General features: G+C 37.0%; 1 protein-coding gene across 11 annotated transcripts in view; it reads right to left on the minus strand.

The window, feature by feature from the left end:
• R3HDM1 (R3H domain containing 1) overlaps positions 1 to 26,268 on the minus strand; it is a 94,212-nt gene extending 67,944 nt beyond the window's left edge. For 2 of the 11 annotated variants that reach the window (XM_058193903.1, XM_058193886.1), the window contains exon 1: positions 25,998 to 26,261. The gene's annotated coding sequence lies outside the window, so the exon portion shown is untranslated. Of the gene's footprint in view, positions 1 to 25,997 lie in introns of all 11 variants that reach the window. The other 9 variants (XM_058193941.1, XM_058193914.1, XM_058193894.1 and 6 more) reach the window with 9 other exon arrangements.
• Positions 26,269 to 26,546: the final 278 nt, after the last annotated feature.

Below are 26,546 nucleotides of genomic sequence, written 5' to 3' on the forward strand. Positions count from 1 at the left end.
CGCATGGCTTGTTTAAATTTCTGTCAATGCATTCATGCACAGGAAAAAAACCCGGTGCTTTATATATATAAATCAAGGCAGTTGGACTGCAGTTTCTTTGCACATTAGGATTTCAAACTTACCCAGCAATTAAAAGTATTGTATCCTATAAAAATATTATGGCAGGTAGATGATAGCTTCCATTTGGTCAATAACATGCTAGCTTTCAGCTGCAGTCTATAGCACAATGTAAAGAATACTCAATATAAGGAAAAGAAAATGTTTTTAGCTGCCGAACAAGAAATAAAAGATTAGAAGTGTTCGTACGGCAGAGGGCAGTAAAACTCTTCAACATCTCAAATCATTCAGGTTGAAAGTTGCTAATCAGAAGGTTCAAACAGAAAAAAAAACCCTCAAATAATTATAAACCCCCAAACTATAAATCATTACATAAACCATCAAAATATTTATTCAGTTGCTATTTCTTCCTATCAGGTTAGGGTTGCTTACTGTATTATATATAACTGTATACAAAGACAGAATTAAAATTGCAAGAATAAAATGCATTTCTTTTAACAGAGAGCAATTTCTTTTTAAATAAATGTAAAAGATGGAAGATTTTGGTCATATATAACTGAACAAACTTCATTTTTTAAAATATTACTATAAACAATGACATATCACAATGAAGGAAAAGGAAGTAGCTGAAATTCTATAAAATTAGAACTATTGTCCGCATCCTCTTATAAGGAAGGTATGCTCATGTGAAAAGCTATAAAAGCTTAGCCAATATTTTGTTGGCACAACATCTTGTGACATTTATAATAGAATCAACAAAAGATGACATTCTTCTGCTTTTCTCCCTTTTCAGTTATGTTTCTAATATACAAGCAGCATTCATTTTTCAATGGTTAAAGAATCCTACAATATTATTTTTCACAGATTTTTCCTTCGCTAATCTATTTCGTAACAGAAAGCAAAATGCTTTCTGTTACATAATTAGTTCCAGAAATTTCCTTTTAATTTTTAGCATTATGGCTAAGAAAGTCATAATGACTATTTTTTTAGTTTAGCAGACAGCATCATCTTCACTATAGCAGGCAAATCTGTATTCAAACACCTGTCTTTGTGTCCTCTTTTACAATTTAAGTCATAGGTTTATATGCTTTTTTCTTAAGCTATTACTTTAGCAAAAATAGGCCAAGGCGACATTATTTACACATACATTTTAGCTGCTTCAAAATTCAAGAATAATGAACAGAAGGTCTCGGGAAGCCTTGGGCTGCTACTCAATGCCTAATTATTACTTTTTCCCAAAGGATGCAAGTAAGCTGGTGAGGGACTCCAAACCTTGCTCTAATCAGGGAGCCAACATTTGAGGCATCACAACATACCTGGATTTTGAAGGCCATGCTGTGAATGCTTTCAGAAAATGGTTGCAATGTGACGACTTGTCAATTCACAAAATGGTTTACACAAATAGTCCTCAACTTACCACAATTGAGCACATTTCTGTTGCTAAGCGAGACAGTGGTTAAGTGAATTTGCCCCATTTTATGACCTTTCTTGCAACAGTTAAGTGAATCACTGCAGTTGTTAAATTACAGGTAGTCCTCAAATTATGACAATTGAGCCCCAAATTTAAGTGAGACATTTGTTAAGTGGATTTTGCCCCAATTTACAACCTTTCTTGCCACAGTTGTTAAGTGAATCACTGCAGTTGTTAAGTTAATAACATGGTTGTTAAGTGACTCTGGCTTCCGCATTGACTTTGCTTGTCAGAAGATCACAAAAGATGATCACATGACCCCGGGACACAGCAACTGTCATAAATATGAGTCAGTTGCCAAGCATCTGAATTTTGATCACCTGACTGCGGGGATACTGCAAAGGTCGTAAGTGTGAAAAGGGGTCTTAAGTCGCTTTTTCTAGTGCCGTTGTAACATCGAACGTTCACTAAATGAGCTGTTGTAAGTCAAGGACTATCTGTATTTCTGGCATGACCAATCGTCAGACATCCAGAAAGAAAAGTCAGAAAGGAAAGTAATGATGTTGTAGCCTGCCTTTCCCTATGGTTGCCCAGAATGCTTTCACCCATCCCAACTCATCTTCACGCACAGAAGACACTTTCATGAAATAAAAGGAATCGGATTCATGGGTTTAAAATGTATAAAAAGGAAAGCACCACTGAGAAATATGAGCACCTGCCACATTAAAAACCAATCCTAGCAAACAGCTCTGCATACCAGCATCTTCATTTTGAATGCAGATTTTAGCCTATGGAAGTAACGTCCCTCCCAATGAGAGTCTGAGCCCGTGAGGAGCTATTCAGATGGCTATTTCTCGCTTGTCTGACATTTAGGCTGCTCACAACTATTGGATAGAAGACAAAATCTCTCCTGAGCACCTTAAAACCTGATTTTGATGGAGAAAGCAGTCTTTCCAATAATTAATGAGCCATTCCTTAGGTGCATTTAAAGAAGAAGAAGAAGAAGAAGAAGAAGAAACCAGATCCCACATAATGCTTAGGAGGGCAAATAACTGTTGCTTTAAGTGCAGTACTATTTTCAATTTGATAATTGGCGTTTGAGAAATTGTATTTCACAGCACCATAAGGAACTGTGTGTGAGTCATAATGCAAAGAAACATACTGCACTATTGTTATCCCTGTTCTAAAATGCAGCAGAAGCTGAATACATTACACTGGGAACATTAGACCGTCTAGACACATTAGCCAAAAAGCACACCAGCTTCTTTCAATATGCCCCTCGGATTAAGTAAAATGGTGCACAGGGCACAGAGAGTGCAAGAAAGTATTTGGAAGGTTTTCTTCTTTTCTGGATCCTAATATTATCCTTTCTCTGGGAGTGGAGAAAGTTAGGGTTGATGGAATGTTTAGAAACAGAGAAATTCTATTTCTGTATTTTTATTTCACTCCACTCTACTCTATAAGTAGTCCTCAATTTATGACCAAAATTGAACCCCAAATTTCTGTTGTTAAGTGAGACATTTGTTAAGTGAGTTTTGACCCACTTTATGACTCTTCTTCCCACAGTTGTTAAATGTATCTATCCAGTTGATAAGTTGGTACCTGGTTATTAAGGGCATCTGGCTTCCCCATTGACTTTGCTTGTCAGAAGGTCGCAAAAGGGGATCACATGACATTGAGATACAGCAACCATCATAAATGTGAACCAGTTGCCAAGCATCTGAATTTTGATCATGTGATCCTGGAGATGCTGCAGAAATCATAACCTATGAAAAACGATCATAAATTTCTTCTCAGCTGTTTGGCTGGCCGGCAAAAAGTTAAAAAGAAAAAAATTGCCAAAGCCGCCCTCAGCGGGCTCGGGAGCCAGTCCCTTCTTCGCTGAATTTTAAAAAAAAATATTCAAAAAAATTTCAAAACATTCAAAAACAAACCACAAACAAACAAAATTGTAAAAAATATAAACCTGAAAAAACCTCAAACTCCCTTTCCTAAGCCTGAGGTAAAAATTACACGTCCGGTCCAAAGCTAACCGAGTCGAAAAAGCTGGAAAGAAAGAGGAGCAGGCAGGGACCACAAACAACAAATTAAAGACTCGGTCCAATTAGCAACGAGGAGATTCTACCCAATCCTGACGGCCGTTTTCCCCGACTGGGAGAATGAACTGTTTTAAGTTGAAAACTAATTCTATTCTATTTTATATTCCATATTCCATTCCATTCCATTCTATTCTATTCCAGAGTAGCGCTCATTTGGGGCTTTGGGTCCTTTAGCTTTGATCAGCTCAATTGGTATTTGTTATATTCTGCTACTGCTTTATTTCTATTTCTAATCTGGAAAAACGTAACAGCAAAAGAAAATGTGACAGTATGTTATCAAATGTAGCATCAGCTTGTTTAAGGCAATGTTGACTGGATTTAATTTTTTTTAAATTTAGTGTAGTATGAAGATGTAGTCCTGATGGATGGCAAAAAAAAAAAAGAATGATAGCTTAGCCATTGTCATCAGAATCAAGACACAATGGCTTATTCAACAAACAATAGCTAAAGCAAATTGCCACTTAGCACGATGAATAAACTCTGATAAATGAGGACTGGAATAAATCATGTTACTTTCCTTCAAAAGTAAAAAGACTAAGACACACCTGTAATATGTGATCTCCAATTCAGTTCTCATCTTTTTGCATAGGCGGCTTTAACTACATAGGTGTACAACTCAAAACCTAGTCAATACGATTTTACAGTTTACAGTATCATCGTTTCTGTTTTAATTTATTGTTTCATGAGAATATCATGTGAAGCATTAGGTATCACTTTATAATGCCTCGGTAAAACCATACTTGGGATACTGCATCCAGTTTGGTCGCCACAATATAAAAAAGATGTTGAGACTCTAAATAGAGTGCAAAGAATAGAAAAGAGCAACGAAGATGATTAAGGGACTGGAGCCTAAAACATAAGAAGAATGATTGCAGGAAATGGGTATATCTAGTTTAATGGGGAAAAAAGGACTAGGGATGACATGATAGCAGTGTTCCAATATCTAATATCTTCCACATGGAAGAGGGGGCCAACCTATTCTCCAAAGCAGCTAAAGCCAGGACAAGAAGGAAGGGATGGAAACTAATCAAGGAGGGAACTAGAACTAAGGAGAAATTTCCTGACAGAACAATTAATCAGTGGAACGACTTATCTCTAGAAACTGTGCCCCAACACTGGAGGTTTTTAAGATGAGATTAGATAACCATTTGTCTGAAATGGTATATGTTTTCCTGTTTGAGCAGGGGCTTGGACTAGAGGACCTCCAAGATCCCTTCCAACTCTGTTATTCTATTATTCTGAGAGGTAAATAGGAGAAAATAAGAGTATTAGGTATGTTCACCACCTTCAGTTATTTATAAAAATAATAGAGGCAGGATTTAAAAAATCTTTTTAAAAAAACCCTGCAATCATATTTAGGCAAGTTTTAGCATCCAGTTTAAAGCAATGTCTTGTCTTTTAGTAAAAACAATGCTCTAATAATATTCCTTACAATATGATTGGTAGGGTGTTAATGCCATTAAAGCCCACCTATTCCCTAATTAGCTGAAAAGCTTAGGTAAGAGTTTGTTTGCCATTCTCTCATATGCCTTACCACACTCCAAAGCTGTAACCATGGAAACTAGAACAGGAAAATGCTAAAATCGAATTATTCATTGCACTATAAATAACATTTTCTAGAAAAAGCAGAAAGAAACATTTGTACTTTAGCACTTTTTCCTTCCCTTCATATACTCAGCTTGCAATTATTCTTTGTAACAAACCTTCAAGCTATAGAGTTTACTGTTAGTTTGGAGAGAAACAGAGCTAAGCAAACAAGTTATTAGTTAGTATTTATTATTAACAAACATAACTATAGTAGCTGATATATTTTTCCAAAAACCCATACCATTTATAGGCTATTTAAGTGGACCTATGTGCTTCTTAATTGCATAGAATATTGATGCTGAGCAGGAAAACACGAAGGAAGCTGGAAAGCAGGCAAGAGAGAATTAGACTGTGAAATATTTAACAGCTTATTCTGGGATTTAAAATTGGGAAGATGAAAGCCAAAGAATTAAGCAATAAAATTCTTCTACCCATACTCTACATCAAGATGCTTCACAAGATGGTTTTTCTCTTCTAACCACTCTTGAATTGTCTCACTCCTAGTCTATATTGGTCAAAAACCTTCTAGCATGAAGGAAAGAGCAAAGAATGCTTTCCTAGGCTGGGAAATCAAAACTCCTCCAATTGGTATAGAAGTGCTGTTCCCAGTAAGTCCAGATGGCTATACTGGAAATAGAGCTAAGTAACATCAGATTTCCCACTCAGTTCTAAGCTTCCATTAAAGCATGGGAAGGCAAGGAAAAGGAGAAATATGCTTCCGCTCAGCCTTCCATGTAAAGACTAAACACATCTAAAAGCTTCTGATTTGCAGCTGATTGAAATGTTGAAACAAAAATGTGATTTCATAGACCAGGAAGGTACTGTGTCTGTTTTGAGGAAAATGGAGCAAGGGCTGCTTTTGCCTGGTGATGCCCTCTTTAAAAGCACAGCTCCAGCAGAACATATAACAGATCCGTAACACTCTTTAAAATGGTTAGCTGAAAGCAACTCAAGATATTAAAATTACAAAGGGAACAAAAAAAGCTAAATGTCATTTAACCACAGTCATCCAAGTAAAGAGATTTCCTGGAACAACAATAGCTACACTAAATATCTTAAGATTCTAACTAGGACATACACTTTACAAGATGGAGAAGAAAGGAAGAGGTAATCACAAAGAGGTAATCACGCATAGCTTCTCCATCTTTATTCTAAGCCACATTGATCTTGCTATTTTATAGCATTGTACCTGCAGTTTTAATATGTTCTAAGCACAATACCATGCGTTTCTGAACTGGCTACTGTAAATATTTTTTTCAGAATGTAACATAAACAGCATTTACTGTAACATTTAAAGATCAGTTATACTGTACTTCTAAATATCATAGGTCACGACTGATACTTGGATAGGAGACACCAGAAAGAGAGGAGACGCAGGACTGGGGAACAGACTAAGAAGTACTGCAGAAAAAAAAAATCCTGGAATCCTGGAATAACGCAATGGCCGTTCACTACCCTGTGGTTCCAAAAATAAAAGTTCATGAAGAAATTCATGAAGTTATTTGGAACTGAACTTGACTACAAATATGTATTGTATCCATCTGTCATAAGCTTCTAGAAATATGAGCATTCTCTGAACTAAGGAGATCAGTCAATCCATCATTGAAGATTGGGACTAAGAGTCTTTTGCCCTTTAATGGATGAAATGTGTTAATTTTAATATCAAAGTCAAAATATCACAAGCTACTCACCAGCCCGTTTAATATCCCTGATTTTTTCCCTCTTTCACCACGGTAATTGCCACTTCCATATTCCCAAATGTTTCCCAAATGCTTAAGTCTACTGATGAGCAAGGATAGGAACCTTGTCAGGTCACACTCTATTTATATTTATCGCAGCACTTCACATTTCTAGCAGCCTCTTTTTAATCTTGCTTTTCTAAAAAAGGATTATGAACTTTTGTTCATGTACTGACAGTACTCCAGTTAGTAATTAAATTATATTCCTATATTTAATATCCATTTGTAGCGGTACATCCTTTTGCAATTCCCGCAGTCCTATTTGTAAAGCAACATGCTTATTCAGCTTTATAAACTGTCTAATGGAGCTCAACAAGAGAGGGGACTAAAGGAACTTAATTCTTGCAAAGCAATTTCATTGAACACTTTCTGATCCTACTGATTTAAATGAGAAAATCGAAAACTGCTTAAAAGTATAATTGGTGCCTAGTATGTAGTGTTTCTCTATGGCTTGATGCCTCTGCAAAAAGAAATAGAGGGTAACAATTTGTCCTTCACTAGGATGCCAATCTCTAGGAAACTTCAAAAGGTAGGAGATATTTCAATTATGATGGGTCCTTGGAGCTCTCCAAGCTTGGTTGTTTTCTTGCAGATGTTTCATTACCCAAACTAGGCAACACCATCCGTGCTAAATCAATTATATTATATTTCAATTATTTGAGGAAAAAATGGTTCCAGAGGAAGAGAGCTCAATTTATCAGGGGGGTAATTGCTGGATTCTGTCCTTTCCTACCTAAATTTGCCTTCTCAAATTAGAACAAATAGATTTTCCTTGAATTATTTATCAGATTGGACTAGAGTCCCAAGCAAAATAAAAAAAAAATCTTGATTTCATGTTGCTCTTACTAACTATATGAGTAACAAACAAAAATAAAGGATAAAACCGAGGGTCTCCAAATCCCGGCATAATTCAGTCACCAGAGCAATATTGATTGATCAAATTTCTCCTCTCCCTTCCCTGCAGCCTTCATAAATCTACTTGGTGGGGGATGGAGGAGCTACAGGAGTAGATATTAGCAGCAGGTGCAGGGACAAGAGGAGAGATGAGAGGAAAGGAAATTCCTGTTCTACAAGCAGACGCCCATTTGCATATATCAAAACACCAAATAAATTATCACTTTCTATAATATCGTGATAGCTAACTTCATCAACCAACAGAACAAGTAAAGCAATTCGTTTAAGAAAGATTACAGTAATCACTAATGCTAATGTTCAAATATAAAGGGAAGAGAAAAGCATGTAGCTTTAGCAGTTGAATTTCTTATCAATGCTGCTTTTTATTTTTATATCACTATGACAATATATTACAACACTGTACATGAATTCATACTTTTTGAATAAAAGTATTAATATTGATATGATGTACATGATCTATTCTTGATATTCATTGGGATCTCCTCCTGTACTGACTTCCATTATCAATTTTTATACAAAATATGTACCTTTCACAAACTAGCATGCATTTAAATCAGGTATTATCAAAATCCAAAATCAAACTATAAAATGTTACGGCAGAGAAAACATGGGTTATCAAACAGGGAGCAATACAATTCATTTTTCTAGCACATAACACAATGCTGTCAGCATTACTTTAACTGCTACATCAACATTTAATTATTTATGACCAACAAAACATCTTTTTCAATGAGAAAAATGGATACTTTTTATGAACTTCCACAAACCAATACTATTTAAAGAGGTTTTCTCTGTTTAGTTCTGGGTACCAAGCTCTCAGAATTGATCCCCATCTCAAATAGAGGTTATGCACATGTATTTTAAAAAATACAAGATAAATTTTTCAACACATTTTAAAGTCTGGTTTTAATTAAAAATCCTATTATCTGTTCTGGATCACTGGCTAATAAATCTATAGCAGTGGTTAAAAATTAAAAAGGAAATATTTACATCTTAAATCATTTAAGCATATTACAATACTAATGAGTTTGGACTATGTAAAACCCACAAGATGAAATGTGCTTACTGGTTGCACTGAAATGGATAGGAACATTTGGAACAAGACATCAATTCTATTTCTCTGAAGTTTTAAAATAATAAATTAATAAATTACAAAAATGTGATTTATTTTATTAGCACCAAGAGTTAGATGGCTCTGGACCTATTACAAATGGACTACTGCATAATTTTATCTGATAAAATATCTCAAGCATTAACAAATAAAGCATATTTCTTTCCCCCATGTATCTTACATGTGTTTTCTAGGGTAGTATTTTTATTAGGTAAAAACTAAGAAAAAAAAATTTTTTCCCCAAAAATCATGATTTATTTCCCATCTCCCCCCTCAAACCCCACCCCATGGGCTGCTTTTTCAGCACTATAAAAAAAATATTATTTGTTGATTCTTTTCATGCTTTTTTCTGGAAACAGTTCCTATTGTTCTCGGTAAATATTATTTCTGAACAGACATATAAAGCAATCAACTGTTAATTGCTTTATGGCTATAAAGCACATTAAGAAGAAATTTACTTAAATGCATTTTTTTTTCAACAACACAAGCTTTTGGAAAAATGCCTTGATATTTTTTTTTGTAAAACTAAGTCATTTTTGTCCCAGTTTTCTATTTTAAAAAACAACCTTAAAAAGCCTTTACCTCTATTGAGGCACAGCATATTCCTGACAATCCATTTATATAATTATATATTACAAACGTATAAAACCTATATAGTTCATCACAATGTAAGTATCCTTACATCTCCGTGCAACTGAATATCTATTTGCAGAAATAAATAAAGCATGCAGATAAATATACGGATTTTTTTTTCTAGCAAGGTTTAAAGAAGAAATTTGCCAAAACACAAAGAATTCTATAAATAGAGCCAAGTTTGCTCCATTTTTTCTTTAAACCAGATTATTTCAGAAATCGCATACCTTCATCATACTGGCATATAGTGTGGTAAAGTTGCTGAGGATACAGTTTCCATCATTTGCCTTCTCTTGAAACTGTGCAGAGCCCCTTAGGGAAAGAGCTCAGCTGCTGCTAAAACCTTACACTGTTCGAGGTTTAGATGTTAGATATTCGGCAGGTAGCTTCTGAAGGATTTGGCTAAGGCACTGGCTGAAGCTTCAGCCATGATCGAAAATCACAACTGTTATGTTGTGATGTCAGCAACGCCTTCACCCGTCTCTGTAGAGGAATAAGGGGAACTGTCTTGGAAGCTATCTTGAGCTCTTTCTTAACAATTCAGCAGCAAGCACTGAAGGGCTGGCAATAGGCAGAAGATGCTGGAAAAATGGTTGTTAAGGTTTCTTTTCTTTTCTTTTCTTAGCGAGGGGAGCGACACTTTGTGAAGACAAGTGAAAATAAAACTGATTATCTTGAAATATTCCCACAGATGGTCATCCAAAAGGACTGACATTGCTACAAAAGCACAACTTTTTTTGACATCTAATTAAAATGCCACCAACTTTTTTCCCCCCTTATCTGAATCCATCCTCCTTGTATAAAATCCTTCCTCCATGTTATAATTGTGTAAAAAGAACAGGACTTATAAAAACTCTTCTGAGCCTCGCGACTGGCTTAATGATACCAGAGAGCAGTGCCTTGTTTTGCATTTTGACTATTTCACATATGAAAAAGGGAAGGAATTTCTTCTGCTAGGACTTGTCGGCTTTTCCCCAAGACTTCGTTACTATAATAGGACATAGGCTTCTGAAACTTGATGACTAGAAATTTAGAATGTTCCAATACTATAACATTCTTCTCCTCTCTTCTCTTCTCCCCACTCTACCCCTTCCCTCCTCTCCTCACATTTCTTTCTCCCTGCCTTAAAGACATGTGGATTTTTAGCACTTACTGTTCATCGCAATACACTAACAAAGACAGCAGTCTTTTGCGGCATGCTGTCCACTGAACTTTATAAATTTGTCAAAGGAAAAGCCTTGAAAAATATTGCAGCCGGTCTTAAGACTCAAATAATTTGGCATAAGTAATCAGCTAATGGCTGCTGCAGGGAAATGGCTGGGGAAAGATTTTATATGATGGTTGCGGTAGTCATGCATACTGTATGGTGGTTGCAGTAGCCATCATACTATTTACTGTCTGTCAGAAGTTAAAAATGTACTAGATGCATGTCTTGAGGGGAAAAAACGAGCATTTTCTAAAATACATAATCTCAGATTTACTCAAAACATAGTTTTAAAGCACTAAAATCAGGGGTGAAATCCAGCAGGTTCTGACAGGTTCTGGAGAACCAGTAGCAGAAATTCTGAGCAGTTCGGAGAACCGGTAACATAAATTTTGAGTAGTTCGGAGAACTGTCAAATACCACCTCTGGCTGGCCCCAGAGTGGGGTGGGAATGGAGATTTTGCAATATCTTTCCCCCAGGATTGGGGTGGGAATGGAAATTTTGCAGTATCCTTCCCCTGCCACGCCCACCAAGCCACAGAATCGGTAGTAAAAAAAATTGGATTTCACCACTGACTAAAATGACTTTTGGTTCAATGTGGACAAGCCTTTACAGGAATTATCAGTGAACATGTAAAAGCAAAATTTTTCTAAGACTATGCAAAAATACATATGGTTAAGACACCCCATTCTCAGGTAAGTGGGATCTCTTTCAAGACATCTTCTTTAAGAAGAGACTCGACAGCCACTTGTCTGAAATGGTATAGGATCTCCTGCTCAAGTAGGGGGGTTGGACTAGAAGACCTCCAAGGTCCCTTCCAACTCTGTTATTCCATGTTATTCTATGACAGAAGCACTTGAATAACCAGAATTACACTCTCCCTTTTTCTTACCAATTTAAATCAAAGTCTGTTCCTGTATTCAAACTAATCTGGTTCTTAAATTAAAGAGAGAAAGAGAAAAATTGGTATAGTAGTTAAGATGCTGGCCTAAAAACCGGGAGCTATACATTCTAGTCTGTCCTTAGGCATCCAAGCCAGCTGGGTGACTTCGGGCTAGTCATACTCTCTCAGTCCGACCCACCTCACAGTGTGACTGTTGTGGGGAAAATTGGAGGAGGAAGGAGTATTAGTATATTTGTCATCCTGAGCTGTATATGAAAAAAGTGGGATAAAAATCTAAAAAAATATATTTACAGTTCTACCTTTTGACTGATGAAAAACACAAGATAGTAAAAAAAAGTATGTGTGTGTATACACACACACACATACATACACACTATACACACATACGTTTTTACTATAATTGTACTTTTTGTCCATCAAAAAGTTAAACTGTAAATATATATATTTTAGATTTTTATCCCACACTACACATGCACACTTGCTAATGAGCACACATCTGACTTGCAAATAAAATATTCTCCACCTTTTATCTTGCCCCATGTAGAAGTTCTGAAGCAGACAGAAATAAAATACTTAAGAGATGGAAGGCAAGGAGATAGCTAAATGAGAAATATGTAAGTGGAATATATTTCTTTGTTCTTGCTTATTGGTTTTATACAACTTTTCCCATTCATCAGTGAAATGGACATTATTAATGGACTAGATTTCAGCCATACCTCTACAGAGTAATCTATACCAGTGTTTCCCAGCCTTAGCAAATCCAGGGGGAGTAGACTTAAATTCCCAGCATTCTCAGCAATAGTCAATACTTAAAGGATTGTTGGGAATATCACTGAATCTGCCCAACCACTTCATCAAAGGCGTGATGTTTAGATATCCTTTGCACCTCTATAACTGTCTGGTTTGGTTCTGTAACCCAACAAGAAAGACACAGACTTCAGAGGATAATTAGAACTGCAGAAAAAACAATTGCTACCAACTTGCCTTCCATTGAGGACCTGTATACTGCATGAATCAAGAAGAGGGCTGCAAAAATATTTACAGATCCCTCACATCCTGGACATAAATTGTTTCAACTCCTACCCTCAAAACGACGCTATAGAGCACTGCACACCAGAACAACTAGACACAAGAACAGTTTTTTCCCGAAGGCCATCACTCTGTTAAACAAATAATTCCCTCAACACTGTCAAACTATTTACTAAATCTACACTACTATTAATCTTCTCATCGTTCCCATCACCAATCTCTTTCCACTTATGACTGTATGAGTGTAACTTTTGTTGCTTATCATTAAGTGTTAAATTATACCCTATGACCATCATTTGTGTTGTAAATGTTAAATGTTGTACCTTGATGAAGGTATCTTTTCTTTTATGTACACTGAGAGCATATGCACCAAGACAAATTCCTTGTGTGTCCAACCACACTTGGCCAATAAATTCTATTCTATTCTATTCTATTCTATTCTATTCTATTCTATTCTATTCTATTCTATTCTATTCTATTCTATTCTATTCTGGGATAAAAAATATTTGGAGGTTGATACATCAACTCAATGTAGCAAAGTTGTGAGCTCTCATTTCTAATCCGCCCATCTAGATCTAAGGTTCTCTGCTTGACTTTGTTCTTGGCTCATTCTCTCGCTTTTTGGTCAATGGCAAAACACAAACAAAAATGAAACACTACCAATTATTAGTTATTATAATCCAAGATTTAAAAATGACCAGACAAACAAAATATTCCCCAGGGAACATATACATGAAAGTTTCAATTAAATTTAGAAACAGTTAATGTGAAATCCACATTAAAGGTATTAATGGTCATGATTTGTAATGTACAGGTACTTTCAGTGAATTTTTAAAAAACTATCCTACTTATCCAGCATAAAAGGCACATTCATCTTTTAAGCAAAACAAGAAAACAAGTTCCAGTAATTCTATTAGACTCTTTTTTTAAAAAAAAGCAGAAGTAATAATGGTGTATTATTCATATAATGTTAAGCCATAAATGTTCAGTCACATTTTATTGTTCATTTACTGATTATATTTTATGGGGTTCATACATGGGGCTGCCCTTGAAAAGTATCTAGGAGCTTCAGTTGGTTCAAAATGCAGCAGCCCTTATGGTTTTGTGCAAGCCATATGTGCACATGTGTCATCTACCCTGTAGGAGCTGCATGAGTTGCCGATTTGCTTCTGGATCCAGTTCAAGGTAGTGGCGGTTTTCTTCAAAGCCCTATATGGCTTGGAACCAGATTATTAAATGGTTTGCTTTTTCTTGTCACATCTACCTGATCCAGTGGTGGGTTTCAATTTTTTTTACTACTGGTTCTGTGGGTGTGGCTTGGTAGGTGTGGCAGGGGAAGGATACTATAAAATCTCCATTCCCACCCCACTCCAGGGAAAAGATACTGCAAAATCCCCATTTCCTCCCAATCACCTGGGACTTGGGAGGCAGAGAATAGATGGGGGCAGGGCCAGGCAGAATTTTTACTACCGGTTCTCCGAACTACTCAAAATTTCCGCTACTGGTTCTCCAGAATTGGTCAGAACCTGCTGAAATCCACCTCTGACCTGAGCCACCAGATTGGAATGGCAGGGAATGCTATGGATTCCCTTTGCTAAGGAGATGCATTAAGTGGGACCCAGAAGGGCCTTCACCATGTTAGTTCTCTCCTTATCATCATCCCCTTGGAGAGAAGATTAGCCCCCACTGTGACACTCTTTCGCAAGGCCCTGAAGACCTGGTTTTTCTCTAACCCTAGAGTGGCTTGGAGCCCATCAAGTGGCTTATTTGATCAGTCGCTGGGGGTGGGGGGGTGGGATAGGGTGGGTTATTGCTTTTTAATATTTTTTTTATATTGGGTTTTTATCTTTGTAAGCTGCCAGGAGTCACTGAGAGTGAGTTGGACAACCATATTACATTTTCTTAAATAAATATTTTTTTAAAAAAAGATAGCTTTCCTGGTTTACATACAACACTAACTTTTAATGGGAGGGTTCACTAAGCCAAAATGAAAAGAACCAGCCACATTTTAGCTTTGCTATTTCTAAACCAGGCCAGTCTAGCCTAGACCAGTAAATGTTAAAGACTGAAATTAATCTCATGCAATGTCTCCAAAATAAAACATTTCCAGCCAATTGTTTGTTTTCCTTTTAGCACTATAAAAAAAATTAAGAGGATTCAAATTTCTAAAACAAAATCCACATGCCAGGTTCAAATTTCCCTTAAGATGAGATTTTAACTTCTCTCCCACATTCTGTTATACGCTTGTAGTTTAACTACACCTCAGACAAATCACAGAATTAAAATCAGATATTAACCAATTAAATGCTTGCATGCCTATGGCATATAATAATCTTAAAACTTATTAACAAACCAAAATCTGATTTCAGTGGTTCAACCAGCTTATGATACACAAAATGGATGGCTCTTGAAAAAAACATATATGAAGAGTCGAATCCTGAACTTTTTTCCAGAATAGTCTTTTTAATATGACATAAGAATAAGAGATAAAGTTAGCTAATTAAGATATTCTCTATGAGCATTCTATTTTTAGAGTATAACGCAGTGTGCATATTAATAACCAAGTTTTCCAAGTTTTCTTCTAATGTTTTTTTGCCCTCTTGCCCTTCAGGTGCAGAGGGTTTTTATGAACCCAGATCAGTTCACAGGATGGAAAGACACTGAAATTCCTTTCAGTTCAGTAACCCAGCAATCTGATAGCTTTTTTCGCATAATTAGTTTTCTTATTAGTAATTTGTGAACGCCAATTATAAGACATAGATGATATACCTACATGTATTGCGGTCAAAGTTTTAAGTGCAGATCTGATCATTCTTTTGAAGAGAAACTTTCTGCATTTGAAAATATCAGCTACCCACACATTTGGAAAGAAAAATGTTGCTTTTTTTAGATGATCACCTGGGCAACCAAAGAATTGCCGTCACCTCTCTCAAAGATATCCAAACAAGTTCCTCACCAAAGAATAAGGCTGGGATTAAAGAAGCATATGCTACTAGGTGGAGTTTACCCAAACCCTTGTGATCATATGATCATCACTACCAAATATTTCTATTTGCATTCTAGCAGGAAAGTGGCCAGACGCTGAGCACTGTCCACACTAGGCTTTTTTTTTTTTTTTTTTGCTGGAAACCAGAAGGAGATGTCAGTGTCCATCAAAAAAGCTATAAATTGTATTCACTTGACTTTGGGACACTGCAAACAGCAGTAAATGTTGGACTGTTGCCAAGTGTCCACGATGCAATCATGTGACTGGGGGGGGGGGCGGCGGCACTGGAGCTTTGAATCCAGGTTGTAAGTAGCCCTGGAAAGGTCCCTCGTAACTTTGGTCACTAAATGACCAGTCGCAAGTCAAGGTCCATCTGTATTGTTTATTTTGCTCAAAATGGCAAACCAATGTGTTAATGGTTTTTGTAAAGGAATGATAAACTCAAAAATGATGCCTAGTTCCTGGGTAGTATTCAAGTGCATGAGATCTAGCTGTAAAATATCAAATTTAGAAAAATAAAACTAAAGGAAATGTATCAACTTCTATAAAATACACATGAATAAGATAAATGCTCCTGTCTGTCTGTCTGTCTGTCTGTCTGTCTGTCTGTCTGTCTACCTATCGGGTTTCCCAGAAAATAAGACCCTGTCTTATATTTTTTGAACCCCGAAATAAGTGCTTGGCCTTATTTTCGGGGATGTCTTATTATTTTGGGGCATATAGAACAAGAAAAGGCTCCTCTTGCCATCTTACCTGATTTCCAGCTCTGTCTCCCTAACCCTAACCAGAGGAAATGCTGGAGACCAGCTGTGCGTGCTTTTAAATATTTTGAGGGAGGGCTTATTTTCGGGGGGCGGGTTAATTTAGTGCATGTGCTCAAAAGCCCGATTGGTCTTATTATCAGGGGATATCGTATTTTAGGGGAAATGGTATCTACACAAATACTTGTTCAGACTGAACATATGCTTGAACATTAATATATTATATTGTCAAAATCAAGCTTCAGACATTTCAGAGAATCTGATAAAAGAGACTGAAAACAGAATGCACTTTTATGGCTTGAGAGAGCATTTGAATGCATTTGGCTTTTGGTGCAAAACATTAGTTTAATTAGTCTCAAGATTAATCTTCTTTTTTCCTGAGTCCATAAAGGAACTTTTTGGATAATATGCAGGTGTTGGCACATATCAGCCGGTCTTTTTGTCAGTAGGTGCCCAAATTGTTAGGGTAGTTTCTTTAAAAATGCACAAATATTATAACAAGAAAACGTTTTTCAGAGTCCCAATCACTTTCACAAAATTCCTATACTAACAGGCAATCTAACATAACAGTTTCAAATAGAATATGCATGAAACATTTTGAAACTGAAACCAAAAAAATCTCCAAAGATATGCAATTATGACCAAACTCTTTTTACTTCTCAAAGTACCATTTATATAATTAATTCATTTCTTACCACATTATTTCCATATGCAAGGTGGTTTCCTGAGGGTAAATCTTTAAACACACAATATAGCTAAAAAACAGTTTCTGTTGGCCTGCCAGAACTTTATATTAAATCTTGAGGCAGTCTAGTCTACCAATACAGAAAATCGGCTTGCAGAGCATCAAATGCTTTCTAGTTTAAGTTGTGGGAACAGTTTCCTTGGGGGATTCTTTCTATTTTAACATAATTACTGAAGTTTTTTCAGCTAGGTTTCTTGTGACTAATTTTTTCTTTTCTTGTATTTTTCTATATTTTACTTGGGTATGTCTTGGGTATGTTTTAACAGTTTGAAACTATCACATTATTCTATTTGTTTTATATCTTATTTATTATTTGATTTTTAAAACCTTATTTTTCTATATAACTCAAGGCAGCTACCATGCAAAATTCTCATTTATTCCATTATTTCCAATACAACAGCCCTGTGAGCTGAATTGGGCTGAGAGAGGGAGGGGATTGGCCCAAAGTCACCCTGTCAGCTTTCATGCCTAACATAGGACTAGAACTCACTCTATTCTAGTTCTAGCCTGGGACCTTAATCACTATATCAAACTGGTTGTTTATTACTGTAAAGTTTATTATTGTAAAGTTTATTACTGTAAACTTCATTATTATTATATCATTATTAAACCAATATAGAAATAAATGATATATACTTATGATATATACTTCAGAAATTTGAATATATAGTATTATTGGTAGAATAATAGACTATTTACTGAATCTGCACTACTATTAATCGTTTCATAGTTCCCATCACCAATCTCTTTCCACTTATGACTGTATGACTATAACTTGTTGCTGGCAATCCTTATGATTTATATTGATATATTGACCATCAATTGTGTTGTAAATGTTGTACCTTGATGAACGTATCTTTTCTTTTATGTACACTGAGAGCATATGCACCAAGACAAATTCCTTGTGTGTCCAATCACACTTGGCCAATAAAATTCTATTCTATTCTATTCTATTCTATTCTATTCTATAAATAAATGTCTGATCTAAAATACCTGATTGCATAGAATGAGATTTAAGATCTGCAGCCAGTCGTTTTGACATCCCTGACAGGGCTTCCTGCTCTACTTGCACTTTGAAAAGTTTTAAATCTCATAGAGCACCAGATATGAATCCAGAAAGAACTGAGGTCTATTCTGTCCCACGACCACCAGACATCTTTGTGTAAAACGGTTTCTGCATCCAGAGTGTCAAGTCATGGCATGTAGCAGCTGCAAGATCCCAATGCCCCAATTCTTCTTTTTCTTCTACAGAGCATGCCCAGTCATGCAGACTGACAACTGGATGGGCTTCTTCTCCCAAACTGTTGCTTTCCAATACAGTACTGACTTACAACGGTTCGTTTAGGGACTGTTTGTGAAGTTGCAACAGCAGTGAAAAAAGTGCCTTATGACTTCTTTCACACTGATGTCCGTTGCAGTATCCCCATGGTCATGTGATCAAAAATTGGATGCTTGGCAACTGACTCATATTTATGACGTTAGCAGTGTTCCAGGGTCATATGATCCCCTTTTGCCATCTTCTGACAAGCCAAGTCAACGGGGAAGCCACATTCACTTCAGAACTGTGTTTCTAGCTTAATAACTGCAGTGATTCACTTAACTTTATTTATTTATTTATTTATTTTATTTTTTTGCATTTATATCCCGCCCTTCTCCGAAGACTCAGGGCGGCTTACACTATGTCAAGCAATAGTCTTCATCCATTTGTATACTATATACAAAGTCAACTTATTGCCCCCAACAATCTGGGTCCTCATTTTACCTACCTTATAAAGGATGGAAGGCTGAGTCAACCTTGGGCCTGGTGGGGCTTGAACCTGCAATATTGCAAGCAGTTGCTGTTAATAATAGGCTGCATTAGCTTGTTGCGCCACCAGAGGCCCCTTTGGCAAGAAAGGTTGTAAAAGGGGGCAAATTCAACAACTGTCTCGCTTAGCAGCAGAAATATTGGGCTCAATTGTGATTGTAAATCGAGGATTATCTGTATCTTTCCCATCATTTATTTTCCCTCATGCCATAGCAATACATAACCTTCATACCTGTTTGCAATCGCCTTTACTGGCCAATAAATACTGAATTGTTGTCCCTGAGCCCTACCTTCAGCACACAGAATGAACATTTGTTCATTCGGAAAAATCCAGATCATAGCAACCCGGTAACTTTATAGAAAAGGACATTGGCAATAAAAATGACGCAACGGTGACAGAAATATTCATTTGCAGAGTGCCACTATAGAGGAAATTTAAGATGAATATTAAGTATTTTAAATCACAGAAACATGGATCCCAAGCCATGTAGCCTTTTAAACATTAAACAATGTTTTAAAGCAGTGGTCTCCAAACTTGGCAACTTTAAGCCTGGAGGACTTCAACTCCAAGCAAAGCTGGCTGGGGAATTCTGGGAGTTGAAGTCCACCTGGCTTAAAGTTGCCAAGGTTGGAGATCTGTGTTTTAAAGTGAGCTCACACGCGCGCGCGTGCACACACACACACACACACAAGCAAATGTTAGAGATGACATAACTTATATATTACACCTTATGAGATGAGATGATAGGGAGAGGACCTTACCCATTAAGAATTCAATCAACCCACACTTAACTCAAATAATTGCTTGCACTATTTCTGCTCTTGCTTGAAGTGAGTATCTCCACCCCATACAACAGGGACAAGAAAACTGTTATTGAACTACAATACTTGGCAGCCACAGGTGGTGCAAGAAATAGTGAGATATTTTGCAACATAGTTTGCAATTTAATTAGCATTGCAAAAACTACCATTTCTACAAACAAAATAGAAGTGCAAGCTTTGGTCAAGATGTATTTTTCAATCCTGTAACATAGGATCATGAAGTTCTGACTGATTATGATTGGCTTTGCGCAATTCATTGCATCAAAAGATGGTTTTCTAGTTTGTGCCTCTTGATATTATATAAACCCAGTTACTGCATTTAGTTTAGGCTGCAGTATGTTTCATGTGAAACAAGCAACTGGGTTAGTTCTGGGAACTATGGCTGTACAAAAACAGTTTGTGTCTGAACAGTCTCATACAGAGCAACATGGTTTAGCAAACTGACCCAAGATCTACCTTTATCTCAGATACAAAAACTACCTTAACAAACTGTGCTTTGCTTGGCCCATACCTAAAGGAAACTCAATGCGAAAAATAATTTGCTAATGTAATTAGGAGTAAAAACATAATTGCTATTTCAGATACAGTATAGCATCAAATATGTTTCCCCATGGTTAATGGAGAAACCTATTTCCTTACATTTGATTTCCAAAAATAAAGAGTAAGATTTAAAGGCAGGATAACTATTGCTTCAAACTCCATGTAGAACTCTAAAGTTGTAGTATAATGTCATTAAACAGAATACCACAAAGACCAAGAAAGAGCCATAGTGATCATGTTCACACACCAAGCCAAACCTGAACAAGCCACATTAAGACATAGTACAAGTAGTCCTCGACTTACATCCACTAGGTTAGAGATCATTCAAAGTTACAACAGCACTGAAAAAAGTGACTCATGGCCAGTTCTTTTACACTTACGATCGTTGCAATATCCCATGGTCACATGTTCAAAATTCAAACATCTGCTTGGATGCTTGGCGATCGGCTCATATTTATGACAATTGCAGTGTCCCGGAGTCATGTGATCACCTTTTGAGACTGTCTAATGAGCAAAGTCAATGGGAAGCCAGATTTACTTAACAACCATGTTGCTAACCAGTTATTCATTTAAGAACTGTGGCGAGAAAGATGATAAAATGGGGCAAATTCATTTACCAGTAACAATGGTCTTACCCAGCAATAGAAATTTTGGGCTCAATTGTGGTCATCAGTCAAAGACTATCTATATTATTTTATTTATTTATTTATTTATTCATACTTTTATACCGCCCTATCTCCCTAGGGACTCAGGGCGGTGTACAGCCATATAAAAAACACATAAATATACAAAATAAAACATTCATCTAAAAAACGTATTATATCAGCCAAAATTTAAAATAGACATATAAACAATAAAACCCAATTTAAAACCAAATCTAAAATTTAGACATTTAAAATGAAGGGTTTATATGAAGGATAAACCCAGCCAGTCTATTAGCAATTGGAATATCTTAACTTTTGCATGGATTCTCTCACTGCTTGAGATGAACATTAGTCAAGAAGCTCAAAAAACAAGATGGATCCAGTTTAGATTATCATTCCAGAATTATCATTCCAGAATTATAAAACTACGAATGAAGATTGGTTGCAATGACCCATTTTATTTTCATGATTTCCATCTAACAGTTAAGTTTACTTAAGGCAAATAGAAGAAGCTCCAAAGAAGATTGGCAATGGGGAGAAAGAAAATAAGAAGAGGGGGAAGGCATAAAAAGAACTCTTGATTTGACTGTCATCTGCACAATACTATAAGCTAGGAATGATTGCTTGACTGAGTTCATTCAAGGTTATGGACATGGGTCTAAATGCAAAAGCAGTTTGAATCTAGGTGAATATTGCTTAAGGGAAAAGTGCTAAGTTTATCCTATCTCACTAATGAGTCAGTGGAGGAAGTTCATTTTGGAGAAACTGGTGCAACTAAGCATTTCATTTGGTCTTAAGTTATTTTAAACCATCTCTTTGCACGTAAATGAGATAAACCTAGAAGCCCCCTGCTAGACATTTTCCCCAGTCTTTAGACAAAAGTTAACAATGTGTGTGCTGTGGCAGCTGGTTCTTTTCTATTCTAATTGAATGAAATAACTGAACTGAACACCATTTCTAACGGTGCCCAGACAAGATTTCTCTACGGCATAAATACATCTTTACTCTAAACATAGAATTTTTTTAAAAAATCCCTAAGGGCAAGTGACACACATCTTCAGCATAGCCACATACACAAAGCAAATTCCATTTGGCAAAATTCCATGTCATTTCTCTCTGCTTTGGGTCCTATGATGGGTCCAGCTGCTGTACTTTCTGTTACTCAAACATGGCTAGGGAGGACATAAGAGGAAATCTCCTCTCATCCATGCATTGCTTCCTCCCTTTCTGTTTAAATAGCTTGGTACTCCAACAGAAGGCACACAGCAAGTCAGACGGCTCATTTGAACTTTAGCATTTTAGCATTTTGATCTGGGTAGATAAATGTCATAGATTCTCCTTTTAAGATTGCACCTCTGCACAAAAAAAATGAACTACACACAACAGTATGCACTCCTCCATGATCATTATTTCTTAAAATACCCGAAGCAGAGTGAATATATTATACAAATGTGCTTGCCAGGTAAAGATGTGCAACCAGAATCATGGACAAGAAAAACTAAAAAAAATATATTGACTAGTGCCACTACATTCACCATAATGAAATCAAATATTCTTTCTTCTAAAAAAAATCCACTTCTTATATCTTTCATCAGAAGTATAAAATTACAGTATTTGCTAGAACATTTTCACGCACGAAATTAAATTGTCCTTCTGTAATAGTCATTATATTTAGCTCCATTTTAAGTTGCATGTCACCAGAAGAGGCTGCTAAAAGTCGACAGTGGTGTAGCTTATCTCTTCTATCTGGCCTTCAACTTGCATAGTGCCAAATGAAATCATGAACAGAAGGAATATAATTTCAATAAAGGCAAAAAAAAAAAAAAAGCTGGCTACCTGCTTTTCAGTTAAGCTCCAAAATATAGAGGTTGTTTTTAAAAACGAGTAATTGATCAAAGGATACATAAAACCCAAGCATTACATTTTAGTTGTGAAATACATAAATCTAATTCAAATTCTTTCTGAATAGATTCACTGAGGCAGTTCCAAAATAGTGCTTCAAAGGATTATCTTCCTACAGAGAAAGATTTTTTTAAAGACTAATTTGACTGTATAATTATCACTCCCATACTGAAAAACTGCCTGAGTTGGTAAAATGCTAAAAGGTATCTAATTTAGTAAAATACAACCCATTTTTCAATGTTACAAAGTCAGTTCAGACAAGTGTCAAGATGGCTACAAGGGAACTTAAGATAAGAACATAATGTAAATATAGAATTATTGCACCAAACAAGAAACTTGGAACATATATAGGTCAGGCTATAATAAATAGTTAAAAAGATGTATTTTTATTCTCAAAATATCCTGTAGCTATAATATCTAGGAAAATAATATAAGACTGTAGGAATATTGGTCAGACATCCTATTCTTGAGCTTTTGAGCAAGGGTTCGAAAGACAGACAGCCTCAGCAAATTTCCTATGTGTAAATCCCAATGTTAAATCTATCTATTCTAAAATATATCAATATTTAAATCTCCATACAAAACACCATACAGGCTTTCAAAAAGATTGAGGGAGATCACTGAAGCAAGGTCTATTAAAATGCTTTGTGGAGAGCTGAACAGACAATATGATTCTAGGTATTGAAGCAGGATGAATAAGTAGCTTGACCAGAGGCTAAAACTGGCAAACATTATGACTAACGTCACAGACCTTTGCTGAAAAATCAAGCACATGTACTGCTAGGACATATGGGTATGCTTTGATTTGTATAACGAAATGATTTTATTAAATGGTCTATTGAGATTTAAATCATTTTTCAAATGATGGTTCTTTAACTACTGCTTTATAGTAATTGCAGGATCATATAAACAGTTATTTTTTTCTGGAAAATTTTGAGTTGAAAATCTGAAATAAAATGGCACTAGATTATAGAATGCTTCAAGTAATTTTTAAACAAAAATGAACAGTCTGTGAAATTTATGTACCGTGTTACAACTTATGTTGCACATAATAAGTCAGCTGAACAAAACTAAGTAGTAAGGATATGAATTCAAGAAAGCACATTTAGTATGATTTAAATATTATCTTCAATCAAAAGCATTATTTATAAGTTATTTTATCAGAATATTTTAAGAAATGACATTTCATTGTATTTTTAAAAAACAAAATAATCAAGGTAGTTCACAAACAGAAATCCAATCAGTTTTTGGTCTCAATTTCTAAAGTGTTCACTTGGTTGGAAATATATCTAAGATTGTACCATAAATTTTACAAAAATGAAACATCCATTTTAGAAATAAGAGTAATTGTTACTCTTATTGATAGAATTTCTTTTTACCTGCATCACAGCATTGGCCAATTCAGCATTTCCTTCTTACAAGCCTTAAGTTAACATCTTGAGAAACAGGCAACTTTGCTTCCCCATACTACAACAACGATTTATCTGTTGGAAATGCTGAACATATCTTAGATACAAACATAGAGGACAATATCTCCACCCAGTTCTGACAAGATTCATGTTTAGTTTAGTTTTTTATTTAGAAAGGGAGTTAAAAACTTAAGTGGATGGAAAGGAAATAAGACAAATAGATTTGGGTTAAATCGATGTGCCACAGTAGACTGGCACAACCTTTCACGTGTTTGCATTGTTCTTTAGAGACAACAGCATATCACAAGTTCTTGGGAGTGAACGCTAAGTATCCACAGATAAAGGAAGCATTTATATAATGATATACATTAAACAAACAAGCCTACAGCTCTGTGTGAAATATGCATTTTGCATTATTTCAACTTCTAGGGGCAGTATGGGAAGAGCATATCTTGGATAAGGGAAAGTCACACTGTCTGAGCACTTCCAAACCAACCCTTAACACCTGTTTAAAGCAGACAGAATCTTCTTCTCCCCATAATCCATCATAACTTCTTAAATGGACAGCTAAAAAAAGACAGGCAGACTCACGCTGCCCCTTGTTACATATTTTAGGTCCCATGTACTATTTCTAACACAGTAGAAGGCTAAAAATTCCACCATCACCACCACCCCAAATCCCTGATACTCCATTTGGATCTTCTGGCCATTTCTACTAGGACCTCACTTCATCTGAACAGATAAATCAAACAAAAAAATCTGTGCAATCAACTCATTAACATACCATGATCACTGCCATGGTCATGAAGACTGGGATTGAAAAAGTGTGTGTGTGAGAGAGAGAGACAGAGAGAGAGAGAGTTAATTTACTTATTTCATAAAAATATAACTCTTCTGGGTAACCGAGGCTGACAGATCACCACAGATTTTTGCAGGTATTATTTGGAACCCTTGCCATACTTTTTATATTTTGGAGACTTTTTGGGGACGTCCACTTTCCATCAAGATTTATGGCTTCTTGGGTTTGTATTTATACACATAAATAAAAATGTTGGAAGAGCAGAAGGTAAAAGGGGGGTGGGGAAGGGAGAGGGAGATGTCTTTTTTTTTTTTTTTTGCAGGCCCCGAGGTGACAATCCCAGCCTTCCGGATATGAAGAACTGCTTGCCCTGAGTACAAGCAGCGACTTGTCACTTGTGTGTGTGTGTGTGTGTGTATCCGAAATACGCAGACTCTGTCTGTGTGTGCGCGCGTGTGTGCAGACACACATGTGCATCTGGTATAGACAACCCATACATGGCAAGCCGGGAGCGAATCAACTCCGGCATCCTTTTGCCCCCAAGGGGGCAACGCTTTCCCCCCCATCACCACAAGGCCCGGCGGGGGGGGTATAACTGCACCAACTGCATCCACGAGGCAGGCGCACACTTCCGTCCAAATGCAGGCCCGCCGCGGCGGGGGGGGGGGGAGAGGCTGGCTGGCTGGCTTGGGCTAGCGCCGCCACTGCCGCTGTTGCTGCAAAGCCCCACAGCAGCCGCGCTCCCTTCGCTTGCAACGGGACAATCGCCCGCAGGGAACAGCCGGGGAGTTCCAAACCTTGTGCAACCCGCGAGGAGAAAAAAAAAACCGCGGGTGGGGGGAGGCACAACCGGGCGATTGGTAAAAAGGACTGGGAACGCGGGGTAACTTACCGCAGTGCCGCGAGGATGACGAACGGGCAGTCCGTGGGGGGGAGGGAGGGAGGAAAGAGAGGGGGGAGGGGAGGAGCAGAAGACGTCGGCAAGGCCGGCTTGCGAAGGGAGCTTCACACACGCGGGGGAATTAACCCCATCACCAGCCCCCTACAGCGGCTCCGGCTCCTGCCGCGGGTGCCACCAAGGACCGCCCTCTACGGGTCCTGCTGACCAATCGCAAGCGCCTCTCCCCGTGACTGGCACCCGGCGCGGCCACTCCGCAATCCGCGGCCCTCTTATCATCGACTCATCTCTCCCTTGGAGTTATCCGCTGAATGGTCTAAAATGCGGCCCACGAATGAAAACGTCCGTCAGGCGCCGAAAGCCAATGACGAGCCGCAGCTTGCCTAAGCGACGGCTCTTAAAGGACCAATTGGAATTTAAAAGACCCGGCATACGCTATTCCCCCCCACCTATTGACGTCATTGCGACCGGCACGATCGGTTTCGAAGCGCTGACCTAAGTGGGGGCTCGGATTTGTTCCGAGTTGGGATGGGATCCTCTTTG

The sequence above is a fragment of the Ahaetulla prasina genome, chromosome 1 (genome assembly GCF_028640845.1).
Source record: "Ahaetulla prasina isolate Xishuangbanna chromosome 1, ASM2864084v1, whole genome shotgun sequence".
Lineage (NCBI taxonomy): Eukaryota > Metazoa > Chordata > Lepidosauria > Squamata > Colubridae > Ahaetulla > Ahaetulla prasina.